The sequence below is a fragment of the Bos grunniens genome, chromosome 20 (assembly GCF_055505025.1).
Source record: "Bos grunniens cultivar Pamir isolate PY7600 chromosome 20, Bosgru_T2T1.0, whole genome shotgun sequence".
Classification (NCBI taxonomy): Eukaryota; Metazoa; Chordata; class Mammalia; order Artiodactyla; family Bovidae; genus Bos; species Bos grunniens.
This window is the reverse complement of record NC_141184.1, coordinates 24,758,265-24,778,059: the sequence shown is the minus strand read 5'-3', so window position 1 is coordinate 24,778,059 and position 19,795 is coordinate 24,758,265. Positions and strand designations below refer to the sequence as shown.

The 19,795-nt window shown below is 37.9% G+C and overlaps 1 long non-coding RNA gene across 1 annotated transcript in view; it reads right to left on the bottom strand.

Moving 5' to 3' along the window:
- Positions 1–12,660: 12,660 nt before the first annotated feature.
- The window catches only part of LOC147350165 (uncharacterized), a 39,132-nt gene continuing 31,997 nt past the window's right edge, over positions 12,661–19,795 (bottom strand). Inside the window, exon 3 of the long non-coding RNA XR_015149194.1 lies at positions 12,661–14,052. This is a non-coding gene — a long non-coding RNA (uncharacterized LOC147350165). The remainder of the gene's footprint in view (positions 14,053–19,795) is intronic.

Below are 19,795 nucleotides of genomic sequence, written 5' to 3'. Positions count from 1 at the left end.
TCTTCACAGTCCAAATCTCACATCCATACATGACCACAGAAAAAACCGTAGCCTTGACTAGACGAACCTTTGTTGGCAAAGTAATGTCTCTGCTTTTGAATATGCTATCTAGGTGTTCATAACTTTCCTTCCAAGGAGTAAGTGTCTTTTAATTTCATGGCTGCAGTCACCATCTGCAGTGATTTTGGAGCCCAGAAAAATGAAGTCTGACACTGTTTCCACTGTTTCCCCATCTATTTCCCATGAAGTGATGGGACTGGATGCCATGATTATTGTTTTCTGAATGTTGAGCTTTAAGCCAACTTTTTCACTCTCCACTTTCACTTTCATCAAGAGGCTTTTTAGTTCCTCTTCACTTTCTGCCATAAGGGTGGTGTCATCTGCATATCTGAGGTTATTGATATTTCTCCCAGCAATCTTGATTCCAGCTTGTGCTTCTTCCAGTCCAGCGTTTCTCATGATGTAATCTGCATATAAGTTAAATAAACAGGATGACAATATACAGCCTTGACGTACTCCTTTTCCTATTTGGAACCAGTCTGTTGTCCCATGTCCAGTTCTAACTGTTGCTTCCTGACCTGCATACAGATTTCTCAAGAGGCAGATCAGGTGGTCTGGTATTCCCATCTCTTTCAGAATTTTCCACAGTTTATTGTGATCCACACAGTCAAAGGATTTGGCATAGTCAATAAAGCAGAAATAGATGGTTTTCTGGAACTCTCTTGCTTTTTCCATGATCCAGTGGATGTTGGCAATTTGATCTCTTGTTCCTCTACCTTTTCTAAAACCAGCTTGAACATCAGGAAGTTCACGGTTCACATATTGCTGAAGTCTGGCTTGGAGAATTTTGTGCAACACTTCACTAGTGTGTGAGATGAGTGCAATTGTGCAGTAGTTTGAGCATTCTTTGGCATTGCCTTTCTTTGGTATTGCAATGAAAACTGACTTTTCCAGTCCTGTGGCCACTGCTGAATTTTCCAAATTTGCTGGCACATTGAGTGCAACACTTTCACAGCATCATCTTTCAGGATTTGGAATAGCTCAACTGGAATTCTATCACCTCCACTAGCTTTGTTCGTAGTGATGCTTTCTAAGGCCCACTTGACTTCACATTCCAGGATGTCTGGCTCTAGGTCAGTGATCACACCATCATGATTATCTGGGTCGTGAAGATCTTTTTTGTACAGTTCTTCTATATTTTTAATTATATTTCTACAACAACTGAACATTGAGGACAGGATTAATTTGGCAGTTTCTGAACTGAGTGGACACAGCTGAGGTTCTTGTGGTAGCAGAAATATAAGGTAAAAGTCTTACTTCTGGCTCTCTTCTCTTTTAGTATGAGAGTGGATGTGTTAGTCACTCAGTCACATCTGACTCTTGTGACCCTTTGGACTGCAGCCGCCAGGCTCCTCCATCATGGGATTCTCCAGGCAAGAAGATTGGAGTGGGTTGCCATTTCTTTCTCCAGAGGATCTTCCCAAAACAGGGATTGAATCTGGGTCTCCCACATTGTAGGCAGATCCTTTACCATGTAAGCCAAAAGGAGGCCATTTAGTATCAGTTCAGTTCAAATCAGTCACTCAGTCGTGTCCGACTCTTTGCGACCCCATGAATTAGAGCACGCCAGGTCTCCCTGTCCATCACCAACTCCCGGAGTTCACTTAGACTCACATCCATCGAGTTGGTGATGCCATCCAGCCATCTCATCCTCTGTCGTCCCCTTCTCCTCCTGCCTCCAATCCCTCCCAGCATCAGAGTCTTTTCCAATGAGGCAACTCACCTCATGAGGTGGCCAAAGTACTGGAGTTTCAACTTTAGCATCATTCCTTCCAAAGAACACCCAGGACCGATCTCCTTTAGAATGGAATTTTTGGATCTTTGGCAGTCCAAGGGACTCACAGGAGTCTTCTCTAACGCCACTTCAAAAGCATCAATTCTTCTGTGCTCAGCTTTCTTCACAGTCCAACTCTCACATCCATACATGACTACTTGGACAACCATAGCCTCGACTAGACGGACCTTTGATGGTGAAGTAATGTCTCTGCTTTTCAGTATGCTATGTAGGTTGGTCGTAACTTTTCTTCCAAGGAGTAAGGGTCTTTAATTTCATGGCTTGCAGTCACCATCTGCAGTGATTTTGGAGCCCCAAAAAATAAAGTGTGACACCGTTTCCACTGTTTCCCCATCTATTTCCCATGAAGTGATGGGACCAGATGCCATGATCTTCGTTTTCTGAATGTGGAGCTTTAAGCCAACTTTTTCACTCTCCTCTTTCACTTTCATCAAGAGGCTTTTTACTTCCTCTTCACTTTCTGCCATAAGGGTGGTGTCATCTGCATATCTGAGGTTATTGATATTTCTCCTGGCAATCTTGATTCTAGCTTGTACTTTTGCCAGCCCAGCGTTTCTCATGATGTACTCTGCATATACGTTAAATAAGAGGTAACAATATACAGCCTTGACGTACTCCATTTCCTATTTGGAACCAGTCTGTTTTTCCATGTACAGTTCTAACTGTTGCTTCCTGACTTGCCTACAGATTTCTCAAGAGGTAGGTCAGGTGGTCTGGTATGCCCATCTCTTTCAGAATTTTCCACAGTTTATTGTGATCCACACAGTCAAAGGCTTTGGCATAGTCCATAAAGCAGAAATAGATGTTTTTTGGAACTCTCTTGTTTTTTCAATGATCCATCAGAATATGGCAATTTGATCTCTGGTTTCTCTGTTTTTTCTAAAACCAGCTTGAACATCTGGAAGTTCATGGTTCATGTATTGCTGAAGCCTGGCTTGGAGAATTTTGATCATTACTTTACTAGCATGTGAGATGAGTGCAATTGTGCGGTAGTTTGAGCATTCTTTGGCATTGCCTTTCTTTGGGATTGGAATGAAAACTGACTTTTCCAGTCCTATGGCCACTGCTGAGTTTTCCAAATTTGCTGGTCTATTGAGTGTGGCACTTTCACAGCATCATCTTTCAGGATTTGGAATAGCTCAACTGGAATTCCATCACCTCCACTAGCTTTGTTCATACTGATGCTTTCTAAGGCCCACTTGACTTCACATTCCAGAATGTCTGGCTCTAGATGAGTGATCACACCATCATGATTATCTGGGTCGTGATGAATTTTTTTGTACAGTTCTGTGTATTCTTGCCACCTCTTCTTAATATCTTCTGCTTCTGTTAGGTCCATACCATTTCTGTCCTTTATCGAGTCCATCTTTGCATGAAATGTTCCTTTGGTATCTCTAATTTTCTTGAAGAGATCTCTAGTCTTTCCCATTCTGTTGTTTTCCTCTATTTCTTTGCATTGATTGCTGAGGAAGGCTTTCTTTTCTCTCCTTGCTATTTTTTGGAACTCTGCATTCAGATGCTTATATCTTTCCGTTTCTCCTTTGCTTTTTGCTTCTCTTCTTTTCAAAGCCTCCCCAGACAGCCATTTTGCTTTTTTTCATTTCTTTTCCATGGGGATGTTCTTCATCCCTGTCTCATGTACAATGTCATGAACCTCCGTCCATAGTTCATCAGGCACTCTATCAGATCTAGTCCCTTAAATCTATTTCTCACTTCCACTGTATAATGATAAGGGATTTGATTTAGGTTATACCTGATTGGTCTAGTGGTTTTCCCTACTTTCTTCAATTTAAGTCTGAATTTGGCTATAAGCAGTTCATGATCTGAGCCACATTCAGCTCCTGGTCTTGTCTTTGCTGACTTTATAGAGCATCTCCATCTTTGGCTGCAAAGAATATAATCAATCTGATTTCAGTGGTTGACCATTTGGTGATGTCCATGTGTAGAATCTTCTCTTGTGTTGTTGGAAGAGTGTGTTTGCTATGACCAGTTTGTGCTCTTGGCAAAACTCTATTAGCCTTTGCCCTGCTTCATTCCATATTCCAAGGACTACTTTGCCTGTTACTTAGGTGTTTCTTGACTTCCTACTTTTGCATTCCAGTCCCCTATAATGAAAAGGACATCTTTTTTGGGTGTTAGTTCTAGAAGGTCTTGTAAGTCTTCATAGAACTGTTCAACTTCAGTTTCTTCAGCATTACTGGTCGGGGCATAGGCTTGGATTACGATGATATTGGTTTGCCTTGGAAATGAACAGAGATCATTCTGTCGTTTTTGAGATTGCATCCAATACTGCTTTTTGGACTCTTTTGTTGACCATGATGACTACTCTATTTCTTCTAACGGATTCTTGCCCACAGTAGTAGATAATAGTCATCTGAGTTAAATTCACCCATTCCAGTCCATTTTACTTCACTGATTCCTAGAATGTCAACGTTCACTCTTGTCATCTCCTGTTTGATCATTTCCAATTTGCCTTCATTCATAGACCTAACATTCCAGGTCCTATGCAATATTGTTCTTTACAGCATCGGACCTTGCTTCTATCACCAGTCACATCCACAACTGCATATTGCTTTTGCATTGGCTCCATCCCTTCATTCTTTTTTTTTTGTAGTTATTTCTCCACTGATCTCCAGTAGCATATTGGGTACCTACCTTTAGTACAGAAACAGACAAAACATCCTCTCCAAGTTCAAGATTTATGGTGGAATAAGCACTGGTAATATAATTCTTACATCTTGTAAGGATCACTGCTAGTTTTTTTTTAATGGTATACAAATATGGTCAGCCAGGAATGTATTCTGCAAGTATTTTTCACAAGTGACTTATATCTCTCCATCATATTTGAAACAGGTTTACATATATGAATCCAATCTTGCAGTAAGCCAGAGAATGGTGTCTCAGATTTTGATAAATAAGGTATTTATAGGTAACCAGTCACAAGTAAATGGTTGTTATTTGTGGGGTGAGTATCATCTTAAGAGGAAAGTTAAAAAATAGCCAGGGGAAAATACTAAGAGAAAAACTGAAGGGGAAATGTGATCATTTATGTTACTTTCTTGCTCACAGAATCTTTTTTTTTTTTCTCTACTATTCCCTCCCTCTTTCATCCTTCTGCATCTCTTAGTCCCTCCTTTCCTCAAAATCAACTCCTGGGAAGAGGGAGACAATGATCTTTCAGATATATGGCCCCCTTCACATGTGCATTTCCATACAAAAAGAGACAGGTGCACCATATCTTTAGCTGGTAATGAACCACTTTCTCTGAGGACCCAAGTTGTGAACCTCATGACCTAACTGGGATCTCTTAATGTATTAGCCTGGATTTAACATTTATCATCCACATACCATGTGGCTAGGAAGCAGGAATCACAAAGATAAGATTAGAGGATAACTGAGAACTTGAGTAGGAGGCTGTGTCCCTACATGAAGTCAATAATTTGACCAGTCATTGTGCTTGGGACTTGGAGAAGGCAAACAGAAATACTAGGTGGAAATACTGACACAGAGGGGGGAAAAAGCCTTGAATTCTATGTTTTTATCTCAATAGGAGGAAAATCAGCCCTTCTTATTCAGACTGCCAGTGGAGCTGATGCCAGCGCAAAGCTACCCAGGCCTCCTATGTAATTCACCTGCTCTCCTCCTGCTGTTATTACTCATTTATTTTTCCTTCTTCCCTGTGTTCTCTTGTCAACTATTCAAGCTCACATGAGGAAAAAGAGAGTAGAATGGCAAAGACAGACTATTACTTAAAATCTTAGCAGCAGCTTCTTAGTTTAGGGACAACATAGAGATAAGAAGAAATAAAATAATTTTAAAAATACAGTGTCTGCTTCTGAGTTTGAACTATTTATTCTCAATATAACCCTTTCTCTGCACATCCTTTGAAGGGAGCTAGGGAAGAAAGAAACACTATATTACTGCAAGAGGCTGGGACAATGGAAGATGGACTGCAGAAAGAGACTTCAAGAAACACAGAAATGGTAGCAACAGGGATTCAGAAAATCCCAGAAGGACAAAATCCTCATCTAGGGAATAACTAGCAAATGGCTTAACGTTGATAGATTGAAGGAAATCTCTGAGGCAGTGACTGGTGAAATATGTTTCAACATATTTCCTTTATTCTGTCTTATTCCTTGCCATTCCTAGTACATACTTATGCTATTTATTCCATACAAGTCTCTTACTTTTGATCTGGTGATGCATCAGTATCAGTTGTTGGTAATTTTAGTCAGCTTTTCACTTTTCTCTTTACTTTTTATTCAGTATTTTTCATACAAATATTTTATTTTAACTGAGGAACAGAGTTTCCCCTCCCAATCACCTGTAAACTGATTTGGAAGACAACGGCTAGGCAAATTAGGCCTCAGCATTCTGTATGCCAGATAGAATAATTATGGAGCCCCCTGGGGGAATGAAAGGCATTTTATCTGCCTATTTTGTCCTTTCTGAAAGAAAAGGGAGTAAGGCAGTGGCATTCTCACAGTATGTTGGAAAAATACCCTCAATGGCAACAAATAAATGTATCAGTTTGGGCTCTGAAGGTAATGATACTGGTTTAATTCAACATGTAAAACAAATATAGCTAACAAAACAATAAGCCACGGCCAAGTGTAAAACGATATCCTTTGTCAGCACTCAGAATTAAAACAGTTACATAAGAATTAGAAAAAGAGGGATAGGTAAAATGGGAAGTCACCCAATACTTCCGTATGTTCTATAAAGAGGAAGTTAAATTTGATCAAGGTGGTGACCCCTCTATCAAGGCTATGTATAAGATTTTAATGAAGCAAACAAATTGCTGTTTAAATAACCATACTGTAGTTCCTAACCCTGCAACTATTTTTATTTTGGTACCATCATCTACAAAACTTTTCTCTATAGTTGATCTACATTCTGCTTTTATCCCCTTATTCCTCTTTTGAATGACTATTAAAGTTTTGTTGGTGTTTGCTTATAAATGAGTCCAGAATTTATGGCAAAGGAGTTTGTAGGATTTCAGGTTTTTTATTTTCTCTTGTTATTTACAGGAAAACTTGAAGAGAGTTGTCCCACCTGAGAGATTTATGAATTATTCACAATGTAGATGATTTGTTGGTACCCTTGGAAACTAAATAGCAATGCAAAACTGATACATGGACTTGGCTAACTATCCTTGCTTCACAGGGGCAACGGATGTCAGTAGACAAACTACAGTACTGCTGGAATGAAGTAAAGTATTTAGGGCATCTGTTGTCAGCTAAACCCAACAAGTGCTACAATCTATAAGTCAGATATGCTACACTAGGGGTTTCTAAAAGCCAAAGAAGTATGCAAACAAACCCCAAATAGACAATTTAGGGACAAGTAGGGTATTATAGAGATTGGGTCCCAGCTTTAGTGAATGCTAGAAAACCACAACGGAGCAGTTATGTGGCAACACTCTAATTGTCTGGGTTAGTTTCTAAGGAGCTAAAGAGACTCTGAACCACTGAAGTGGGCTATAGTCTCTCTCTCAGTTTTAGAGATTCTAGATTTTGAGAAGCCTTTCCACTTGTTTTGTTATGAAGATAAAGGTGCTGCTAGTTAAATTTTAACTTAAAACTTGTTAGCAGACTAGAGATAAATAACATATTTTTCCATTCTTCTGCAAGTGTGGGTGCATGGAGTGTCTGAACACCTCCAAGAAGATAAATGGAAACCACACTTTTGAGTTACCATGAGTTACTGAGCTATCGTGGGTTACCTGACAGCTATCTTACAGGTGCACAGGATCTAGCATTCAATGCACTATCAAACTAGCTATTAATGAGTGCTGTTTTGTACTTATGATATTTACTTAGAAAGCATTCCCCAAATTCCCTAAATCTTACTTACAAATCAGATCCTGAGGAAATAGAAGATGATGATCATCACAGGAATAATAGAGGATATTAGACCCTGATTAGAATGTCTGATATTCCTGTTCCAAATACACATGTGATTATATGACGTTAGTGTGAGAGAGTGTAACACACATAAGTACATGTGTACGCATGTTTGGTCTAACGCAACGGGGGACATTTGGAAAAGTAGGGAATTCTTGATTTTGATGAGAACTAAAATGTCACTTGGAAAATTCATGGTCGATTTGCAGAGGCTTTACAACTAATTTCCTGCTTGCTGCTACTGCTGCTAAGTCACTTCAGTCGTGTCTGACTCTGTGCGACCCCATAGATGGCAGCCCACCAGGCTTCCCTGTCCTTGGGATTCTTCAGGCAAGAACACTGGAGTGTGTTGCCATTTCCTTCTCCAATGCATGAAAGTGAAAAGTGAAAGTGAAGTCGCTCAGTCGTGTCCAACTCTAGCGACCCCATGGACTGGAGCCTACCAGGCACCTCTGTCCATGGGATTTTCTAGGCAAAAGTACTGGAGTGGGATGCCATTGCTTCTCCGAATTTCCTACTTAGATATTAGTAATCCATTATAGAGCTTAATAAAGGCAAAACAATAAAAATTTTTAAGGCAGTGCTTTTTCTGACAAAGTTAGAAGAAAAAAAAAATAAAACATGAGACTCCAAACTCAGAAGACCCATTTTTAATAAGAAATTTTCAAAGAATAGATACATGCATAACTGAATCACTTTGCTGTACACCTGAAACTAACACAACATTATTGCTCAACTATACTCCAAAATAAAATAAAAATTTAAAAAATCAAGTAGTCCTAACTATCTGGAATTGGAAATGTAGATAGCTAATACAGTGTTGCCATCAACTCAAAAGTGATTTTTGAATTTGAATAAATCTTAATATCTTGTATAATTCTCTGCAATAAATCCTCAGTGTATGAATAAACCATTCTGAATGGCATAGAATAGTTTTATGAAAGTGCTGGAGGCAGAAGTTTAACTCAAAAGTACAAATGACAGAAAGTTTTATTGAAATTAAATCATTCATGTATATTGGAACTTGGTGATTTTTGCATCATGATTATCATTGTAAACTGCTCAAAGTTTCTCTAGGAATAAAAATCTGAGTTGTGCCTGATGGAAAAAAAAAAGAAAGAAAGAAAAAAAGAAAAGAAAGAAAGAAATGTTCATTCATTTTAAAAAGATCCCACAAGAGAATTACCCGGATTTAGAAAAATAAATGAAACTCAGTGAGTAATGGGAACTATCTTATGAAGAAATTCCTATATCAGTCTTTATTTGCTTTGTTAAAATTGCTGTCACCAATAAAGCCAAAGTAACTAGACTCTGTGTGTGCTCAGTCGCTCAGTCTTATCTGACTTTTTTGAGACCCTAAGGACTGTAGCCCACCAGGCTCCTCTATCCATGGAATTTTCCAGGCAAGAATACTGGAGTTGGTTGCCATTTCCTATACCAAGGGATCTTCCCAGCCCAGGGACTGAACCCAGATCTCATGTTTCCTTCACTGGCAAGAGGATTCTTTACCACTATGGCACCCAGGAAGCCCCTACCAAAAAGATGAAATTATTCAAAACTTATTAAAGAGGAATGCTTTTTTCAGAGTTCTTTGTATGCCAATTCCAAGATACCTGCAGAATATTCCTCATCAACTTTACAAGAAACCTGGCAGCAGTTGGGTTTTATAGAATCAACACCCATGGGAGGTAAGGGATTTGGTCTAATTACATTATGTATGATGCTTGAATTGCCTATTATCTTTTCCTTTTCAAAAGTTGATTATCAAACAGTAGTACTAGCTCTCATAATACACAGAATTCTTACTTCAAGGTATCAGAGCATATTGAATCAGAGAGGAATTAATTTTGTTTTCCCTGCCATGTAGAAGTTACATAAATGTTTGTGGGTACCTATTGGTTATTACATTTCTTTATCCTCAGCCCTTTGGATAAATAGAATGGATGAACCAAACTCTAAAGAAATCAAAACCCAACAAAACGGTTCAATGATTTATTGGCTAACCTTCCACAATCTATTGGATTAAAATGGTCTGAAGCTTTACTATTATACTAGCTTTGGTACAAAGTACAGAATTCCGGCAAGCAAGAATATACTTTTCCCTTTGAACTTATGTTTGACATGTCTACAAATTGGGTCTGAGATGCTGCCCTGGGCCTGATTTAACTGAATGCTCCATAATTGTTTCCAATATTTAAAAAGGGCTTCTCCCTTCCCTGGAAAGTAAAGTCACAAGGACCTGGAGGATCAACATAGAGAAGTCTGTCATTTCTCTTGGGAGATTTCATCTACATAAAAGTGTTCCAGAGGAAGATAGGCTGTCCCCATGCTGAGAGGGATCCTTTCAAGTGTTACTTATCATTCAGAAAGCTATTAATGTGAAATGAATACCTAGTGGGATTCACGTTTCCTTTGTGAGCCAGCACCTCAGGAGGACTAAACTGTGGCTTCCACAAAACACCAGAAATCTAAGTTTTCCAGACTCACTGATACTGAACGCAATTGAACTGGTACAGAACTCAATTGAAAGGAGGTCTTCTAAAGAACTTACTACCAATATTTTACCTTACTATACTATTCTTATATTTTATTCTAATACCCTATTCATAGTGAGAGTTGTTTCAGTGACTTAAAGGACCAAATTTACATTTAACTTGCTATATTACTTTTCTTCCTATACTTACAATAATGCATACAGAAGGGAACAGCTGGGTACTGACAATATGAGGCTACCTCAGAAAAGACAGGAAAAGGCAATGGCAACCCACTCCAGTACTCTTGCCTGGAAAATCCCATAGACAGAGGAGCCTGATAGGCTGCAGTTGAAGGGGTCACTAAGAGTCGGACATGACTGAGTGACTTCACTTTCACTTTCATGCATTGGAGAAGGAAATGGCAACCCACCCCAGTGTTCTTGCCTGGAGAATCCCAGGGACGGGGGAGCCTGGTGGGCTGCCATCTCTGGGGTCGCACAGAGTCGGACACAACTGAAGCGACTTAGCAGCAGCAGCAGCAGCAGAAAAGACAGAAAGATGTAGAAAAGGAAAGCCTTTAACTAATAGACAAATCTGGCACTTGCAGACAGAGGTTACAAAAGACAGGTCTAACATTATTCAGTTAATATTGGAAGGTAAATTCTTGCTGCTAAAATATAGACAGATAAACAAAGATGAATGCCTATTATTCATGGAGACATAATTAACTTATCATAATAAAGCTATTGATTTTAACCTATGTGAAAAATGGCCCACTGTTTGTATTTGTTTTAATGAGTTAAAACAATTAGAGCTATGTACTTAAACACTATAATTTCAATCTGAACACTTCAATGAGTGCCTCCTAATAAGACTTCAAAGCCTGTTAACAGCCATGGGCATCGTTTTCTTTCACATCCAGGAAAAATTATCTGGGAAGACAGAATAATTACCACAGCACCTAGATTAGTGTATAAATGTAATGTTGCTTATGTGATTGATGAAAACAAGAAAAATGTACTGGCTTTACAAGAAAAACTCACAGAAAAGACAGAAAGATGTAGAAAAGGAAAGCTTTTAACTAATAGAAATCCAGCACTTACAGACAGAGGGTGCAAAAGACAGGTCTAATATTATTCAGTTAATATTGGAAAGTAAATCTTCCAATTTTAAAAATTTAAATATTTTATTTATTTATGTATTAAATACATATTATTATAAATATAAATACATAAAATAATATTAAATAGTTATTTTTTAAATAAAATAATTTTTTAAATTAAATATCAAGCTCGAGTCAAGCAATAAATATTTAACAGTTTGTGTAATTAATTTTATCATGTTGTTAATCAAGAATCTGCCTTAACCATTCATTATTAGCATAATATATTTAAGGGTAATTCTCCAAGACAAACATTGATTTTAAGACAGTCCATCCCATTGTTATTCTGATAACTGCTTTGCTTTTTATTTTGATAGGGACTTGCTAGATATTTAGACAGCTAGATTTCTCTGCAGCTACTATGAGAAAGGTTGAACTAGAAGTAGAGATAATGGAAAAGTCAAGATGTTACTAACAGTTATGAACAATAATAGGAGACAACATATAGGTAAACACACATCTAAAAATATTAATTGTAGATTTTTCTGATGCCAAACGGAGAGTGAACTAAACCTCTCTTTTAGCATTTTTCCTTTTAAAAATGTGTTTGTATGTTATTCCTCTGTATCTTTGAGATGTGTGCAATTTTTTCAAAAAGATAAATGAATTTCTTGCAAGTTTTGCATTCTAGGGGTGTCTTTCTTGAGAGTCATGGAGTATTAGCATCAAGGAGGTGGCACCCTATAATCTATTCTCTGTGGGAGGTTATCCAAGGAACTTGGCTCCAAGTTACATCTTCCACTTGTCAAAAAAAGATACAAGAAGTGAATGCAGTAATAAAATTTCATTTTCTGAAACCGAAACCAATAAACAAGGGTAAAAATGCAACCACGCTTACACCAACCATGCTTACAAGAATAAAATTCATAGTACAATATTTTCCTTCTTTATATATCCACTCTCATTACTCATTACTGGACTCACTTCCACGACTTGATTTTTCATATACCCGTAAATACCAATAAAGTATGCACACCATGTTATTTCTGATCTTGGTAAGATATATCATCACAGTGTCTGTATGTAAATAATCCTACTTTGAACATGGGAGAATTCCTATTTAAAAAATGAATTATCCATGTTGACACAGTTCTTACATTTTATAAACTATTGGTTGTTCATTGTTGTCAAACATCTTGGGAAAATTTATTTTTGGTGAGGTCCCCACCACTAGATGATTTCTCAAAACTCCAACAGTTTTTTTTTTTTTTAATCTTTATTTTGTATTGCAGTTTAGCCAATTTAAAATGTTATTATAGTTTTAGCTGAACAGCAAAGCAACTCAGCCACACATATACATGTATCCATTTCTCCTTCAACCTACCCCCCCCACCCCCGCCCATCCAGGCTGCCACATAACATTGAGCAGAATTCTATGTGCTATACAATATGTCCTTGTTGGTTATCCATTTTAAATATAGCAGTGTGTAGGTGACCATCCCAAACTCTGTAACTATTTCTTCCCACTGGTCACCAGAAGTTTGCTTTCTAAGTCTGTGAGTCTGTTTCTTAGCTGTTGTAAACAGTGCTGCAATGAACATTGGGCTGTATGTATCCTTTTGGATCATGTTTTTCTCTGAATATATGTCCAGGAATGGGATTGCAGGGTCATATTGTAGCTCTATATTTAATGTTTTGGGAGGAATGTCCATGCTGCTCTCAATGATGGCTGCACTAATTTTCATTCCCACTAACAGTGTAGGAAGACTCCCTTTTCTCCACACCCTCTCCAGCTTTTACTGCTTGTGGATTTTTTTGATGATAGTCATTCTGGCTGTTGTGAGGTGATATCTCATTGTAGTTTTTATTTGATTTTCTCTAATAATTAGCAGTGCTGAACATCTTATCATGTGCCTATTGGCTATCTGTATGTCTTCTTTGGGGGAATATCTTCTTAGGTCTTCTGCTCATTTTTCAAGTGGGCTGTTTTCTTTGATGCTGTTAAATGTCATGAGCTATTTGTAAATTTTGGAGATTAATCCTTTATTGGTCACATCATTTGCAAATATTTTCTCCCAATCTTTGGGTTCTATTTATCATTTCCTTTGCTGTGCCAAAGCTTTTGAGTATGAGTAAGTCCCATTTGTTTATTTTTGTTTTTATTGCCATTATTCTGGGAGATGGAACAAAAAAAGATGTTTCTGTAATTTATGTCAGGGAGTATTCTGTCTGTTTTCTTCTAGGAATTTTACAGTCTCTGGTCTCACATTTAGGTCTTTAATCTATTTTAAGCTTGTTTTTTTGTACAGAGTTAAATAATGATCTATTTTCATCAAAACAGCAATGTTTAAAAATGTGGCTGCAAATGATTTAGGATGCCTTCAGTAGTATTTTCTTTGCCCAATTCTTAATGAGTTCCTGAAGTATCAGTTCAGTTCAGTTGCTCAGTCATGTCCAACTCTTTGCGACCCCACAGACTGCAGCACACCAGGCTTCCCTATCCATCATCAACACCTGGAACCTACTCAAATTTATGTCCATCATGTGAGTGATGTCAAACAACCACCTCATCCTCTGCCATGCCCGTCTTCTTCTGCCTTCAATCTGTCCCAGCATCAGGGTCTTTTCCAATGAGTCAGCACTTCACATCAGGTGGTCAAAGTATTGGAGTTTCAGTTTCAGCATCAGTCTTTCCAATGAATATTCAGGACTATACTGAAATATAGTTTATAACAAAACATTAATGTACCAATATTAATACAATAAACTATAGTTATTAAGAAAAATATAAATTTAGTTCCTGAACAGGTTTTCAAATTGCTATATATTTAAATTTTCTACATCTACTTCTAGATATTCCTAAGAGAAAATATTTACAACTGTTTCATAGAGAAGTAACTACTGCTCAAATTGTGTCCATAACATGTAATGTGTACCTGTTCGCATTTTCTTTTGATAAAATTAACATGAATTTACATTCCAAACAACAGAGTAGGAGAGTTCATTTATCTCCACAGCCTCTACAGAATTTATTGTTTGTACTAATGAGAATGTACTGTATAACAGAGCGGACTCTACTCAACATACTGTGGTGACCTAAATAGAACAAAATCCAAAAGTGAGATTACACACACAAACACACACAAACACATAAGTGGTTCACTTTGTTGTAAGGCAGACACAATATTTTAAAGCAAATATGCTCCAATAAATTTTTTTTAAGTATGCATTAACACTTGGAAGAGAGTGTTTGCTATGACCAGTGCGTTCTCTTGGCAAAACTCTATTAGCCTTTGTCCCGCTTCATTCTGTACTCCAAGGCCAAATTTGCCTGTTCCTCCAGGTGTTTCTTGACTTCCTACTTTTCCATTCCAATCCCTTATAATGAAAAAGATATCTTTTTGGGGTGTTAGTTCTAGAAGGTCTTGTAGGTCTTCATAGAACCATTCAACTTCAGCTTCTTCAGCATTACTGGTCGGGGCATAGACTTGGATTACTGTGATATTGAATGGTTTGCATTGGAAACGAACAGGGATCATTCTGTTATTTTTGAGATTGCATCCAAGTACTGCATTTTGGACTCTTTTGTTGACCATGATGGCTGCTGCATTTCTTCTAAGGGATTCTTGCCCACAGTAGTAGATATAATGGTCATCTGAGTTAAATTCACCAATTCCAGTCCATTTTATTTCGCTGATTGCTTAAGTGTCAATGTTCACGCTTGCCATCTCACTGTTTAACCACTTCTAATTTGCCTTGATTCATGGACCTAACATTCCAGTTTCCTATGCAATATTGCTCTTTACAGCATCAGACCTTGCTTCTATCACCAGTCACATCCACAACTTGGTGTTGTTTTTGCTTTGGCTCTGTCTCTTCATTCTTTCTGGAGCTATTTCTTCACTGATCTCCAGTAGCATATTGGGCACCTACCGACCTGGGGAGTTCAACTTTTAGTGTCCTATCTTTTTGCCTTTTCATACTGTTTGTAGGATTCTCAAGGCAAGAATACTTGAAGTGGTTGGCCATTCCTTTCTCAAGTGGACCACATTTTGTCAGAACTCTCCAACATGACCGGCCATCTTAGGTGGCCCTACACTGTATGGCTTAGTTTCATTGAGTTAGACAAGTCTGTGGCCCATGTGATTAGATTGGTTAGTTTTCTGGGACTGTGGTTTTAGTCTGTCTGCCCTCTCTCAGTGCCTACCATCTTACTGAGGTTTCTCTGACCTTTGACTGGAGTATCTCCTCTCAACCTCTCACTGATCCAGCACCCCACAGCCACTGCTTGCCATCACAGAAGCACCCTTTACCAACAACACAAGAGAAGACTCTACACATGGAGATGTCTAGATGGCCAACACTGAAATCAGATTGATTATATTCTTTGCAGCCAAAGATGGAGATGCTCTATACAGTCAGCAAAAACAAGACCAGGAGCTGACTGTTGCTCAGATCATTAACTCCTTATTGCCAAATTCAGACTTAAATTGAACAAAGTAGGGAAAACCATCAGACCATTCAGGTATGACCTAAATCAAAACCCTTCTGATTATACAGTGGATATGAAAAATAGATTAAGGGACTAGATCTGATAGAGTGCCTGATGAACTATGGATGGAGGTTCATGACATTGTACAGGAGATAGGAATCAAGACCATTGCCAAGAGAAAGAAATGCAAAAAAAGTGAAATGGCTGTCTTAGGAGGACTTAGAAATATCTGTGAAAAAAAAAAAAGAAGTGAAAAATAAAGGAGAAAAGAAAGATATAAACATCTGAATGCAGAGTACCAAAGAATAGCAAGGAGAGATAAGAAAGCCTTCCTCAGTGATCAGTGCAAAGAAATAGAGGAAAAAAATACAATGGGAAAGACTAGACATCTCTTCAAGAAAATTAGAGATACCAAGGGAACATTTCATGCAAAGATGGACTCAATAAAGGACAGAAATTATATGGACCTAACAGAAGCAGAAGATATTAAGAAGAAGTTGCAAGAATACACAGAAGAACTATACAAAAAAGATCTTCACAACCCAAATAGTTACGATGGTGTGATCACTGACCTAGAGCCAGACATCCTGGAATGTGAAGTCAAGTGGGCCTTAGAAAAGCATCACTACGAACAAAGCTAGTGGAGAAGATGGAATTCCAGTTGAGCTATTTCAAATCCTGAAAGATGATGCTGTGAAAGTGTTGCACTCAACGTGCCAGCAAATTTGGAAAACTCAGCAGTGGCCACAGGACTGTAAAAGGTCAGTTTTCATTCCAATCCCAAAGAAAGGCAATGCCAAAGAAAGGCAATGCCAAAGAATGCTCAAACTACCGCACAATTGCACTCATCTCACACGCTAGTAAAGTAATGCTCAAAATTCTCCAAGCCAAGCTTCAATAATATGTGAACTCTGAACTTCCAGATGTCCAAGCTGGTTTTAGAAAAGGCAGATGAACCAGAGGTCAAATTGCCGACATCCATTGGATCACTGAAAAAGCAAGGGAGTTCTAGAAAAACATCTATTTCTGCTTTATTGACTATGCCAAAGCTTTTGACTGTGTGGATCACAATAAACTGTGGAAAGTTCTGAAAGAGGTGGGATTACCAGACCACTTGACCTCCTCTTGAGAAACCTATATGCAGGTCAGGAAGCAACAGTTAGAACTGGACATGGAACAACAGACTGGTTCCAAATAGGAAAAGGAGTATGTCAAGGCTGTATATTGTCACCTGGCTTATTTAATTATATGCAAAGTCCATCATGAGAAACACTGGGCTGGAATAAGAACAAGCTGGAATCAAGATTTCTGGTAGAAATATAAAAAACCTCAGATATGTAGATGACCCTGAAAGAAAGTGAATGTGAAGTGGCTCAGTCGTGTCCGACTCTTTGTGACCCCATGGATGGTAGCCTACCAGGCTCCGTGATCCATGGGATTTTCCAGGCAACAATACTGTAGTGGGCTACCGTTTCCTTCTCCAGGGGATCTTCCCAACCCAGGGATTGAACCCAGGTCTCCTGCATTACAGACAGACGCCTTACCGTCTGACCCATGACACTACCCTTATGCAGAAACTGAAGAAGAACTGAAAAGCCTCTTGATGAAAATGAAAGAGAAGAGTGAAAAAATTGGCTTAAAGCTCAACATTCAGAGAACTCAGATCACTGCATCTGGTCCCATCACTTCATGGGAAATAGATGTGGAAACAGTGGAAACAGTGGCTGAATTTATTTTTAGGAGGCTCAAAAATCACTGCACATGGTGACTGAAGCCATGAAATTAAAAAACACTTACTCCTTGGAAGGAAAGTCATGACCAACCTCGGCAGCATATAAAAAGCAGAGACATTACTTTGCCAACGTAGGTCCATCTATTCAAAGCTTTGGTTTTTCCAGTAGTCATGTATGGACGTGAGAGTTGGACTCTAAAGAAATTTGAGCACCAAAGAATTGATGCTTTTGAATTGTGGTGTTGGAGAAGATTCTTGAGAGTCCCTTGGACTGCAAGGAGATCCAACCAGTTCATCCTAAGGGAGATCAGTTTTGAGTGTTCACTGGAAGGACTGAATCTGAAGCTGAAACTTCAATACTTTGGCCACCTGATGGGAAGAACTGACTCATTTTGAAAGACCCTGATGCAGGGAAAGATTGAAGGTAGGAGGAGAAGGGGATGATAGAGGATGAGATGGTTTGATGGAATCACTGACACAATGGACATGAACTTGAGTAAACTCTGAGAGTTGGTAATGGACAGGGAGGCCTGGCATGCTGCTGTCCATGGGGTCACAAAGAGGCAGACATGACTGAGGAACTGAACTGAACTGAAACCTTGGAACACCTTATTTTTTTTATGCCACTGAATAGTGGCATAAATAGAAAATAATTGTCCATGATTTAGAGTATAAAAAACATAATGGATGTGATAAAGTAAGAGGAGAGAGGAAGCAACTATTGGGCTATGCAAGAATGACTAGTTAATAGTATGGTTAGTCAGTTCAGTCAGTTCATAGTATAGTCAGTTCATAGTTCAGACTAGTTCATAGTATAGTAAGTCAGTTCAACTTTCTTTATATGTCCAAAACACATTCATACATGACCACTGGAAAAACCATAGCCTTGACTAGATGGACCTTTGTTGGCAAAGTAATGTCTTTGGTTTTTAGTATGCTGTCTATATTGGTCATAACTTTCCTTTCAAGGAGTAAGCGTCTTTTAATTTCATTGCTTCAATCACAATCTGCAGTGATTTTGGAGCCCCCAAAAATAAAGTCTGACACTGTTTCCACATCTATTTGCCATGAAGTGATAGGAATGAATGCCATGATCTTAGTTTTATGAATGTTGAGCTTTAAGCCAAAATTTTCATTCTCCTCTTTCACTTTCATCTACAGGCTTTTTAGTTCTTCTTCACTTTCTGCTATAAGGGTGGTGTCATCTGTCATCTGAGGTTATTGATATTTCTCCCATCAATCTTGATTCCAGCCTGTGCTTCATCCAGCCCAGCATATCTCATGATGTACTCTGCATAGAAGTTCAATAAGTAGGGTGACAATATACAGCCTTGACGTACTCCTTTTCCTATTTGGAACCAGTCTGTTGTTCCATGTCCAGTTCTAACTGTTGCTTCCTGACCTGCATACAGATTTCTCAAGAGGCAGGTCAGGTGGTCTGGTATTTCCACCTCTTTCAGCATTTTCCACAGTTTATTGTGATCCACACAGTCAAAGGCTTTGGCATACTATAAGTAGAGAAACTTACATTTCATCAGCATCTTTCAGAATTAGTATGCAGTCTAGGAGTTTTGTGTATTGCCATTTTTGAAAGTGTTATATAAGAGTTTCTTGAGATAATATAGTTGAACGTAGTCCGTTGATAATTTCAGATAAATTGATTTACATATAATTTATGTAATGACATTTTCATATGCTAAGTTTTGATGAATCAAAGAACTGACTTCTTTGGAAAACAATAATGTTTCATTTCCTCAAATTGGTTAAGTCAAAACAATAAATTGTTTTAACATGATGATATTCTTTGTCAAGAAATAAAAAGTTTTTCAATTTTCAATTAACTAGAAAATATCAATGCAGAGGGGAGATAGAGTATATATATTACAATAAGATATTCAGTTATACATATATATATATACACATATATAATGTATATACATATACATTATACATATATACATATATAATGTCAATTTAAAAAAAACAGAACATGTGACATTATTTTCACTACAGATAAGATTTTACTTTATATTGAAACATTATACATATTTTCACACAGTTTATTTGAACCTCAGTATAACCTGAATAAAGATGGACAGTATATTATTTCAAAGGTATACCTAATTCTAGACAGGAAAAAAAAATTATATATTTAGTAACACATGCCAACTATCAAGTTTGCAGTACTGTTCTCTTAGATATGAGCATCTGGAGATTTTAATAGCAAATAGGTC